Source organism: Mus musculus, chromosome 4, assembly GCF_000001635.26.
Source record: "Mus musculus strain C57BL/6J chromosome 4, GRCm38.p6 C57BL/6J".
Taxonomy (NCBI): Eukaryota; Metazoa; Chordata; class Mammalia; order Rodentia; family Muridae; genus Mus; species Mus musculus.
This window is the reverse complement of record NC_000070.6, coordinates 40,121,287-40,134,776: the sequence shown is the minus strand read 5'-3', so window position 1 is coordinate 40,134,776 and position 13,490 is coordinate 40,121,287.

Sequence of the window (13,490 nt, the reverse complement as noted above, 5' to 3'; positions counted from 1 at the left end):
AATTTAACCTAGACCCCTGAGATCTCTCAGGCACCCGGCCACCAACCAGGCAGCATACACCAGCTGATATGAGGCCAGCAACACATACAGCAGAGGACTGCCGGATTTGGACTCAATCAGGGAAAATGCACCTTACCCTCAAGAGACTGAAGGCCCCAGGGAGTGGGGAAGTCTGGTGGAGTGGGAGGGTGGGGACATCCTCGTAGAGATGGGGGAGGGGGTGGGGAGGGTGGTGGTGGAGGGGAGGTATGGGATGTGGGACAGTCAGAGGGTAGACTGGGAGGGGGATAAAATCTGGAGTGTAAATGAAGATAAAATAAAAAGAAGAAAGAGAAGAAGGAGAAGAAACATTAATGGAGCCAGAGAGATGGTTAAGAGTGTGCTCTTCTCTTGCACATCTGAATCCAGTTCCCAGCACCTACATCAAGTGGCTCACAAGCACCCTGCAACCCCAGCTCCTGGGGGGATCTAACATCTCTGCCTCCACAGACATTTGACCTCCGCATGTGTGGGCGTGCACACACACAATATATATAATGTAATATATATAATGTATATTAATAAATATAATAATTTAGTAAAACAAAATGTTTTTAAAAGAAGAAACACTAACAAATTAATGATTGTTCTGTCCCTTAAGTCTGTCCCAAAGGTCATAGTAGAAATAAAAATATTGGGTCAGCAAATTGGCTTTGTTAAGAGCTTGGTATTTGGGTCGCAGAATGATTGAGATTACATAAATTAGTGCTTTGAAGCACCTGGGAATTATTGCTGTTATTATTTTCCCAGAGCCCTTTGGTTACCATGTTAATGCTTACCCAAGCTTGGACAGTGCTCATCTTTGTGATGTCAAGATCTAAAGTTGATTATGGCGATTGCTTTCTTTTCCCAGTTATTCCAGGCTCTTACAACTCTGACCATTTCACTACCTTTCCCTTTCTGGGCCATTATTGTCTTGTGTGTTATGCTCTTAGATAATAACTCTTTAAAGCATCATTACCGTTCAGTATGAATTTGGATTTATGTAGACACATTCTAGTTTTGTTGTTCTTCATTCATGTCTAGCTTTCTTCAGAGGTTCTGGGCACCTAGTCAGTTAGTAAGATTCCTTAATATTTTCTCTAACATCTGCCCACTGGTCGCAATTCTGCCCAAGTTTCCTTTGGGGGAGAAATGTCCTTCTTCCTCTTTCCCTCTGCTCTTCTCTGTTCTCCTCCCTCTCACCCCCAATTCCCTTTTTCTACTTCCACAGGGTTAGCTCAGGCTGGGCTTGTGCTCAGTGTATACCTGAGAAAGACTTTGTGCTCACTGGCCTGCATTGACTCCCCGGGTGCTGGAATCACAGACATTCACCACTGTGCCCAGTTTAGGTGATGCTGGGCATCACACTCAGGGCTTCATGCCTGCTAGGCAAGCACTCCTACAACTCCAGCCCCCAATTATTTTTTTCCAGCTCTTAAAAATGTCCAGACCTCTGGTTTCCATGGTGTTTGTTGAGAAACCCTCTGTTAGTCTAAATCTCCATTCTCTGAAGCTTAGCTATTGTTTGGTTTGTTGTTTTTTTTTTAATGGCGATTTTTCTTTTTTAACAATCTGTTGTGTTTTTTCCTGTTTAGTTTGATTTTTCTAAGAATTCACCAGTTTTTCTGCTGGAGTTCTGTTCTAGTTTTCTTTCTGTTGCTGTGAGAGAGCAAAGGGTTTATTTGGCTTACACTTCCAGGACATAGTCTATCCTTGAGAGAGGTCAGGTAAGAGCTTGAAGCAGAAACCAGGGAGAAATCTGCTTACAGACTACCTCCTACCTCCTCTGGCTTGCTCACCTACCTTCCTTTTACAGTCCAGGCCCAAGTGCCCAGAAACAGCGCTGTCCATAGTGGGCTGGGTCCTACCACATTGTCTAAGACGAGCTCAACAATATGTTCAGTGATCCAAGGAGGGAATGTGGGGTTGGTGACCGTATACAGCAAGCACACACTCACACACACTAGGTGAATGAAGCAAGCACCAATGAGCAAGTTTCAACAACTTGATACATACAAACATACATACATACATACATGCATGCATACATACATACATACATACATACATATGGACAGACAGACAATGGACAGATAGACACATTCACACATTGAGTGAATTGAACAAAGCTCCAGACACTTTATATATGTATATAAAATATGTATGTGTATATATACACATTTTGGAGTAAACTCCAACAAACAGGCTCTAACTACTTTACATACACACATAATTGGTGGATGGAACAAAGCTTAAATAATCAGGCTTCAACCATTTTACACACACACACACACACACACACACACACACACACACACACACACACATTTGGTGGATGAAGCAAACTCCAATGAGTTGACTCAAACAACTTTATTTTTTCTTTTAGCCTTTTTATACCACCTAATATAGAGTAATTGTCTATGTAAGAAAAAGATTACCTCATCACCACAAGTTACATATTCTCTAAAAACAGTCACCACAAAAACATATTCTTCCAAAACAAATTAAAATCATTACCCAGAAGGAAATTACAACAGGATATTGACTATGAATTTTTCGTTTGAAACTCATACCAAACTAAACATTTCCCACCATCTTTCTCTCCACAAGTTCATTGCAACCCAAAAGCAATTATTTTTTGTTATTGATTAACAACGTTTAAGTAAGCCAGTCTACAGTAGCAAGTCTTTCCCTAGGCTTTGCTGACAACAATTTGTATTTGCCAAGAAACAGACCATCACCTATCTTACATCTTATTTATGAACTCTTGTTCAGCTAAGTTGGCTAATCGTCTCTCCTCTATTTTTATAATAGAATTATTTACTCTTTACTCATAACTCTGACTTTTTCTGGTGCATACCGAAACCTGTGCCTGTGACTACATCCCTACATCTCAACCTCCAGGAACTCAGACCCAACCTAGAAGAAACTTTTTCTTTGATCGTTGACTTGTCCCAAGCCGATTTTTCTCTCTAGTACAATTACGTGCTTGTAATGCATGAAAGCTCACTGTGTTCCTTTCCTTTTTTTTAAAAAAAAGATTTATTTATTTTTTGTTTATATGAGTACACTGTCTTCAGACATACTAGAAGAGGCATCGGATCCCATTACAGATGGTTGTGAGCCACCATGTGGTTGCTGGGATTTGAACTCAGGACCTCTGGAAGAGCACTCAGTGCTCTTAACTGCTGAGCCATCTCTCCAGCCCACTGTGTTCCTTTTCTAACTTATGCAGCCTTTGCTTGCTATTCTACTAGGAGGGGCCACATTCTATCCTTGATTCTAACTGCATTATATCTTTCTGGCAAAACAATTTAAACCATTTCCTTAAATTTCCTACCAATTACTCTAACTTTCTAAAACTATTTAAGTAAAATCAGGAATCCTGGAAAATAATTCATCTAAATAATATTTTATCAAAACTCATCTTCATGTTGATCTGCAGGAAAATTACCCAATAGAGTGGGTGCTCTACCACCCAGGAAGGAATCACGCCAGGCTGTAGGCAGTGAGGGTCTCCTCACACCCAACCACACTGTGCCAAATACATGAGGAATGTAGCAATGGCAAACATGAGAAGGCACATCAGTGGCAAGAAGCAATCTGAGATGAAGGCCCTGGGGCTGTGCCTCTCCAGGGCACACCCATCGAAGCACTTAAAAAATGGTGGGCAGTTTCCAGGAAGCTCACTTGCCCACTGCAGCTACTTGTGCATGGCATCTGCCACCACATCAATCAGCAATCATGAAAATGACCCACATACATGTCCACACCCTAGCTGATAGAAACATGTTTTCAACTGAGATGACTTCTTCCCAGGTATGTCTAAGTTATGTCAAGTTGACAAAAGCTAACTATGACAATATTCGTAGGGTTGACAAAATCATCCACATGTGGCCTGAAGACAGTAGACATGTGGTTGGATACAGAACTTACTGAGTTCTCAGCAATGGTTTAAGCTCCTTTACATTGCCCAGGTTAAGAAAAGAGGCAAAATGATCCTTCAAAAAATTTTTAAGAAAGTTCCCTTTTCTCTCCTTATAATAATTTTTTTAAAAATCATAGCTGTAACAAGTTACTAGGCGTCTGGAAGTTCAGAACAATACTAATCTTTGTCTTATGTTTTGTAAACCAGAAATATGAAATGGCCTCTTGTGGGCAGATGCCAAATAGTTGGCAGAACTGTACTCCATCTAGAGTGTGCAGGAGGAATCCATTCTCCTTTCTTTTCCAGGGGCTAGTGACCACATGCTTGCCTTGCTGTGGCCCCTTCACCATCAAAGCCAGCAGTGATCATCATCACTTCTGTGACTCTCCATGTTCTTTATCTCCCGCACCCTTCTTCTTCCCTCTATCAGGCTCTCTGGGATTATACTGGGCCCACTCTGGTGAGATTATCCTTATTCTTCAGACCTGGTTTAATTTAATCACAGCTGCAAGGTTCCTTCAACATTAAGCATCACCAGTTTAGTGTTCTCTGCTATGACGCAAACCCATTGTATGCATTGTACTTTTATAGATCCTTCCACTGGGCAGAAGGACAGTGTTATAGGATGCTCACGATGCCTTCTGTATCCTGAGTACAGAGACTCTTATGACCCAGGCATCTTGCATCTTCTTCAAGATCCATGAAATAATAACATGCTTTATCAATTGCAAGTGGAGACCACCCCTCATCAATACGTGAACATCTTTCTTTATTAACTACTTGGTTTCCTTTAGGTCTAATTCTTCTAGGAAAGACAAACATTTTATTTTACTCTCATCAATCATATTTACTTATTTACTTCTAGGTTTCAGCATAATAAACTGGATTCCTATTATTTTCTAAAGAGACCAATTGTGCTTTTCTTGGATTTATGAACTCATGAATCTAGACATGTTGGTTTCAATATCTGCAGCATTGTTTTGACTGATGCTTAAATTAATCTAGCTTTACTCAGTGGGACTGCTTTCAGGTTGGCTCCCGAGTCCTTTTGATGTAACTCAGACATCCTTGATATTGTCCTTTCACTCTGACATAACATACTTGCTTTGCCGATGCATTCCCTAGACCCAGAATCTGCCAATTCTCCAAAAAGCCCCATTTCGTTTAGTAGAAAATAGTCCTTACAGACTGTAGTCTGAGCACTGTGGAACTCACTGCTGTCAGACTGATATCTATAGAAACAATTCCTTCAGTTTTTGTTTGTTTCTTTGCTTAAACAGAGTCTAACCCAGAGATAAATGGCAAAATAGAAATGTGGTCCAACACTAAAGTCAGGGTATAAAAAGAATAGAATGGTATCTGAGAGGCAACAATTTAATCTCCATCAGCATTAAGTCTCCATATGACGTAGTATTTTTTAATTTATAAACAAAATAGTATGTATTTGTCTATAAAGTTATTGCCTTGTGTTTTGATGTACAAATATATTATGTACAATGCATAAAAAATTAAGTCACTTAACATAAATTCTTTATGCATATTTTAGTGGTAAAACCACAATTACTCTTTGAGCAATTTCAAACATGCAGTGTATTGTTATGATCTGTAGTCACCGAGGTGTAAATAGACTCTTGAATTTAGTCCTCCTTTTAAACTAGAAATTTGAACTTTTGCTCAAGCTTCTCCCTGACTCCTACCTCTACCCCCCAGCTTCCGGCTAATCACCAGCCTACGCGCACTCTTCCTAAGACTTCAGGTGTTTTAGATTACATACATTAGTGACATCATTTGTCTTTCTGTGCCTGCTTAATTTACTTAAAATACTGTTTTCCAAGGTCATCTATATTCTCACAGCTGACAAGGATCTCCTTCTTTACAGCTCGTAATTATGCATAGGGACACTATGTTTTCTTTATTTACTCATCACTTCATGGACACTTGGGCTGAAACCAAATTACTTACTGTGAAAATATAGTTATGTCTTTGACATAATTATCTCATGTTTATTAGTAATGTATCTAGGATTGGGATCTCTATAGCATAGATAGCTCTATGTTTGTTGGGGGAAATATCCATAGTGTTTTCTGTAATTGATGTATATTTCCACCAAAGGAATCGGAGATGTGGTTCAATGATAGAATGCTCAGTCAGTATGGATGAGATGTGGAGTTCAATTCCCAGTACTGAAAACAAAACAGTCTCTCCAAAGCAAAACAAAACCATCCTCAGTAATGCTATAGAGGTATTTCTGTCACCAATAAATGGTTTGTTAGCTATTAGATTTTTCACCATTAACGGGCAATTATCACACTTTTACACATAGTTGGACAATATAGAGTAATACAAAAATTATAATAGTTTCACTGTTCTTATATAGTCATTTATAATGGAATAAATGCTTATTGTTCATAACTTTACAACTATATAGGGACACAGCGGACAGAGATAGGTAATTATGAGCAAGATGGGCGGCTACTCCATTTATTGCAGAAGGGCAGATGTGCTTTCTGGGGAGCCAGGCTTTGTTTCAACATAACAGCACAGCAACTTTTTTGTTTAACTTTTGTTTTTTTTTTTTATCTCTATAAAATCTGATTTCCCCAAACCCATATTGGGCAGTTCATGGCTACCTGATGAACTGTAACTTTTTATTTATTTATTTGTTTATTTATTTATTTATTTTATTTCTGTAAGAATTTCTCAGACATTTTAGATTCCTCTAATCTTTTATTTAGCTCTGCTCCTCATTTTCTTTTTTTTTTTTTAATTAGGTATTTTCCTCGTTTACATTTTCAATGCTATTCCAAAGGTCCCCCATACCCACCCCCCCAATCCCCTACCCACCCACTCCCCCTTTTTGGCCCTGGCGTTCCCCTGTACTGGGGCATATAAAGTTTGCAAATCCAATGGGCCTCTCTTTGCAGTGATGGCCGACTAGGCCATCTTTTGATTCATATGCAGCTAAAGACAAGAGCTCCCGGGTACTGGTTAGTTCATATTGTTGTTCCACCTATAGGGTTGCAGTTCCCTTTAGCTCCTTGGGTAATTTCTCTAGCTCCTCCATTAGGGGCCGAGTGACCCATCCAATAGCTGACTGTGATCATCCACTTCTGTGTTTGCTAGGCCCCTGCATAGTCTCACAAGAGAGAGCTATATCTGGGTCCTTTCAGCGAAATCTTGCTAGTGTATGCAATGGTGTCAGCATTTGGAAGCTGATTATGGGATGGATCCCTGCATGTGGCAATCACTAGATGGTCCATCCTTTCGTCACAGCTCCAAATTTTGTCTCTGTAACTCCTTCTATGGGTGTTTTGTTCCCATTTCTAAGAAAGGGTAAAGTGTCCACACTTTGGTCTTCGTTCTTCTTGAATTTCATGCGTTTGGCAAGTTGTATCTTATATCTTGGGTATCCTAAGTTTCTAGGCTAATATCTACTTATCAGTGAGTACATATTGTGCGAGTTCCTTTGAACAAAAACAAACCTTCCCATCTTAAATTGCTTTTGTTAGGGCTTAAAAAATATTACAATTGGAGAATTAACTCACATGGTATCTTGTTTTTAACCTGACATTCTTTTAGAAAATATATCTTTTCTTATTCTCAGTTGAACAAATGAATGCATTTTGCCTGACTTTTCCCTATGTATCAAAACATAAGTAAAAACACTTCTCAGTTGTCACAGTATGCTCATCTGTATGGAATCTCAAAGACTATTTCCTGCTGCAGAAAATTATTCAGACACATGCCTAACATTTTAGATCCATTATCCACTGGGTTTTGCTGTGTTTGATGGAAATCTGCAAAGGCTAAGTTACATATAAATAGCAGTGTTATTAACAATCACAAAATTAATGAGATTAATAATGAGCTCAAGTGTGTAAAATGCCAGAGTTAGCATAAGCACTGTGATACCTTTGTGCATGACATTTTTATTTTGCCTCAGGGAAAAGTTCTGTGAGCTAATTCCCTAAGCAGAGCCAATACATTATCACTGCAATTAAACTGCTCAGCATCTTAGTTGTTTTTGAAACTTCTAGAGAGCAAAAACCAAAGTACTCTTGAAGGAGACATTTGTCGTTACATAGTAAGTAAATGTGGGTTCCAACAAAACAGAAATAAGGAGCAGCTCTGTATAGCACTCTGGTTTTTATAAGAGTAAAACACGCTTACTGAAAAATACTTGAAAACACGCACACATATACACACACACATGCATACATATACACTGTTCAAAACTACTCACCAGCCTATATTTCATCGATGGCCTATGACTGCCGAAATGTCTTGTTCTACTTATCTCTATGAGGAGCACTTAGTAAGATTGCTTTAAATAAACATAGTGTCTTAGTCACAGTTCCATTTCTGTGAAGAGTCATTATGACCAAGGCAACTCTTATGCAAGAAAGCATTTAATTGGAGCCTTGTTTACAGTTTCAGAGGTTTAGTTCATTGTTATCATGGTGGGGAGCATAGCAGTACACAGGTGGGTGGTGGAGCAGTAGCTGAACACTACATGATGGATCTTTAGGCAGAAAGAGAGAAAACCTGGGCCTGGCATGGGCTTTTGAAACTTTAAAGCTCACCCTCAGTGATACACTTCCTCCAACAAGGCCACACCCCTCAATCCTTCCCAAACATTGCCACTCCCTAATGACAAGCATTTAAATATATGAGCCTCTGGGGGATCATTCTTATTTAAGTCACCACACATAACACCACGGAGTTTTCTTAAAAGCTAATAGAAAACAGTGTTTCCAGCCTAAAGTTCCAAATGTTTCTACAATCCTCCCCAAAACTACATGGTCGAGTCTGTCACAACCACACCCCACATCCCTGGTACCAGCTTCCATCCTGGTTTAATTTCCACTGCAGTTGTAAAAACACTCTGACCAAAAGGAACTTGGAAGGGGTTTTTACTTGGCTTGTACATGATAGTCATCATTGAAAGAAACCTATTCAGGAACTCAAAGCAGGAATTGAATAAAGCAGAGGCCGTGGAAGAATGCTGTTTACTGGCTTGTTGCCCCCTGACTTGCTCACCTTCCTTTCTTATGCAATCTAGGACCACCTTTAATGGGATGGTACTTCCCACAGTGGGCTGGGTCTTGCCACATCAATCACTAATTAAGAAAATGCTTCTTCAAACACGCCCACAAACCAATCTGATAGAGGCACTTTCTCGATCTTGGGTCCTTCTTCCCAGTGACTCTAGCTCGTGTCCTATTGACAACCTAAGTGGCACAGTCAGAAAAGGCTAACACAGAGGGTTATTACTTTATTATAATCTCTAATACATTTAGCTTGTTTATTTTAATTTCCATTAAATTATAATCCTGGCTCTATTGCTGAAGATGACGCTCATATATCTTTTTGAACACGGCTAAGTTGAGGTAGTGCCTAACTTGAGCTACAGACTACCAGACTCCCAGAGGAGAAAGGTAGTCATCAACCCAGCAACAAACCCTGTGACCTATAACAACGACCTGTTTGCATGACATGCTGTTGCAGTAGCAGCACAAACATAGGAGTAACCAACAACTCTGTTTGGATTTAAGGCACACGCCATGATGTGGAACCCATGCCTCACACTGCTTGGGTAGCCAAGAACCCAAAACGAGATAGGTTATGTTCTTAGGGGAACAGCAAATACTATTGTTCTTCTAAAGGAACGTAGCAATGAAAGATCTCTTAATGCCATTCTGCTATACCCATAGAAAAGTGTCTTGTTCAGCCATCATCAGAGAAGATTCCTTTTGCAGGAGATGGGAACAAATACAGGGACCCACAGCTGAAAAATGTGCAGAGTGGGAGACATGCAGACATAGATTGTGGCAGCATGAACAGAACCTACACAGGTTCAAGCCAGACAGGATCCCAGCACTAAGATGGGGAAGTGGACACAGGCTCCCATCCTTAACCAAAAAGCTATCTCTAATTGACAACCATTTACAAAGAAAAACATAGCTTTCTCCAGTGAAGTCTCACTGTGCATACAAATCACACTTCAGGGTGGGCGCTATGCCCAGCAGTAGATGGCTAACACAAAATCAGCTCAGTGGTATCTTTGTAGGTCTTTTGTTTCCTATTGCTCTATATGGCACTTTTTTGTCTCACTGGTCTTTTATGGTTTCTGACTTTGTTTTTATGGTTTTGTGTGTGCATGTGTGTGTGTGTGTTTGCCTGCTTTTTTTTTTCTAAAGAAAGAGAGAGATAAACAAAGGGCATGGAGTTAAGTGGGTGAGGAAGTGGCAAGAATCTGATGGAACTGAGGGAGGAAAAACCATTATCAAAACATATTGTGTGAACATTTTTTTCAATAACGTTTTAATCCTATCTCACGTGACAAGTCCTCACTAGATATTTGTACTGGCTGGTTTTGTGTGTCAACTTGACGCAAGCATAGAGACAGGAACCTCCCTTGAGGAAATGCCTCCATGAGTATATATATATATATATATATGTATATATATATATAAACAACATTTAACTGGGGCTAGCTTACAGGTTCAGAGGTTCAATCCATTATCATCAAGGTGGGAGCATGGCAGCACCCAGGCTGTCATGGCGCAGGCAGAGCTGAGAGTTCTATGTCTTCATCCAAAGGCTGCTAGTGGAAGACTGACTTCCAGGTAACTAGGGTGAGGATCTTATGCCCGCACTCACAGTGACACACCTACTCCCACCAGGTCACACCTATTCCAACAAGGCCACACCTCCAAATGGTGCCACTCACTGGCCCAAGAATATACAAACCATCACATTCCACTCCCTGGCCCCCATAGAGACTTGTTCAAACACCTGAGTCTATGTGGGGCCATACTTAAACATGACATAATGCAAATGCATTTAGTCCAACTTTCAAAGTCCTCATAGTCTATAGCAGTCTCAACAATGTGTTAAAAGTCCAAAGTTCAAGGTCTCTTCTGAGATCCATCTAATCACTTAACTGTAATCCTCGAAGAAAGACAGGAAACCAGCTGGGCAAACTCCAAACTCTGCATCTCCATGGCTGATGTCAAGTAGTCTTCACTCCTTTTTCATCTTTGTTGAATGCAACAAATTGCTTTCTCCTGGACTGGTTCCACTCCCTGTTAGCAGCTTTCCTCAGCATGTATCCCATGGCTCTGGCATCTTTAACATCTTTGAGTCTCCAAGATAATTTCAATGATACAGCTTCTTGTTTCATTGTCTGGGATTCCACTTGATCTTTTGGGCTCCTCCTAAGGGCTGGCATCACTTCTCCAGCTCTGCCCTCTGTAGCACTCTAAGCTCAGGTTGATCCACTTCACTCTGGCTGCTGTTCTTGGTGATCATCCCATGGTACTGACATCTCCAATACACAGGGGTGTTCCACTCCAACTAGGCTTCACCAATAGCCTCTCATAGGCTTTCTTCATGGTGTCAAGCCTCAAATCCTTTGCATGACATCTTCAGTCCTGGGCCATCAACTACAGCTGAGGCTACACCTTCTCCAATGGCCTTCCATGACCTCTCACAGTGCCAAGCCTCAGCTGTTCTTCATGACACCTTCATGCCTTCAAAACCAGTACCACTTGGGTGACTCTTACACATTACCAAGTCCAGTTGCAGCACGGGGTACAACCTTGGCTATCTCTGGAACACAGCTTCTTTGTTTTCCCAGAAAACAATTTCCAGATTTCAACTCAGTGATACTGGTCTCTTCTTAATCATTGCTAATTTCTTAGCTCCAGCTAACCAGCATCAATTGTCCCAGTAGTACCTTCCATTCTTAACTCTAGAGCCAGAGCCACATGGCTGAAGCTGCAGAGTTCTGCTGCTTACAGGAACTACTAGAACATGACCCCGTTGTACTATTACATTATCACTGGCTTTATGTTTTCCAAATCCTTCACTGCCTAAGCTTGGCTATCCTGACTCTTGCTCTGTAGATTGACCTTGAATACAGAGATCAGCATGCCTGTCTCATGGGATTAAAGATGTGTACCACCATGCCTGGATCTAAATTCAGCTGGGTAGGATCTTGCCCCAAGGTCCCACTCCCTTAACGTGATATTTCCTAGAACACAGGATTTTGCTCCATTTCACTTCCTGGTATGCCTTTAATACTCGAACCATATATAATCCAAGTCTCTTCACCTTAGCCTCAGGCAGACTTTTCAGACAAGGGCAAAAAATAACCACATTCTTCACCAAAATACCACAAAAACAGTCTTTATGCCACATACTGAAATTCTTCTCCTTTGAAATCTCTTGGGCCAGGTCAACACAGTTCAAATTACTCCCAGCAACAAAGTCTTCCATATTCCTACTAGGATGACCCATTAAGCCTCATTTAAAGCATTCCACTGAGTTCCAAATCCAAAGTCCAAAAATCCACATTCTTTTAATTAAAAGCATGGTCAGGCCTATCACAGCAATACCCCAGTCCCTGGTACCAAATTCTATCTTAGTTAGGGTTTTACTGCTATGAACAGACACCGTGACCAAGGAAGGCAAGTCTTATAAAAACCAACATTTAATTGGGGCTAGCTTACAGGTTCAGAGGTTCAATCCATTATCATCAAGGTGGGAGCATGGCAGCATCCAGGCTGTCGTGGCGCAGGCATGGAAGACTCCTCCATGAGTTTTATTAAGGCATTTTCTCAATTAGTGATCAAGGGTGGGGGAGGGCCTAGCTCATTGTGGGTGGCACCATCTCTGGGCTGGTAGTCTTGGTTCTATAAGAAAGCAAGCTGAGCAAGCCAGGGGGAAGCAAGCCAGTAAGTAATATCCCTCCATAGCCTCTGCATCAGTTCCTGCTTCCTGACCTGCTTGAGTTCCAGTCCCGACTTTCTTTGGCGATGAACACCAATGTGAAAGTGTAAGCCGAATAAAATCCTTTCCTCCCCCACTTGCTTCTTGGTCATGATGTTTTGTGCAGGAATAGAAACCCTGGCTAAGACAATATTTCTTTCATTTTCTTTGTATTTTTTCACTGTGTGCCTTGAGTGGACTTCTTTCCCACTTATTGTCCATGTGACTCAACTCCTTCAAGTATTGATAAACGTGTACTTGCATATGATAGAGACCATAGAATTATCACCAGCATCCTGAAGGTAGGAGCTACTTTCTCAGACTTGTATCCCCTATGCTCTGAGCTTGCACACTCTGAGTGCAATTGCCCAAGACATTTCACTCTCACCGGAGGCTGCTGATAATTTGATTTCGATGCTCAGATGATGCAAAACTCTTCACTTGGGCTTCCTGGAGATCTTCAAACTTGAAAGAATGTCCCTGCTCCTCCCAACCCCTACCGTGTACCTAGGCATTTACAGTGTGAGAATTCAAGGCTTCCCACCCCGCCATTCTGACTCTCATTACACACAGCATTCCTCTTGGCTTCTATTGTCAACAGTCCTTGAAAACTCCAGTTGTCAAGGCTGCCTTACTTCATGTTGCCAAGCTAACAGTCATCTCTCCTGGCCTCCTGACAGCAGTGGCCTAGTTTGCCTCCTAATTGTGCTCTCTCCTGTTTGCATCAGCGGCATAACTTCTGGATATTCTGTTTACTCCATTGGCT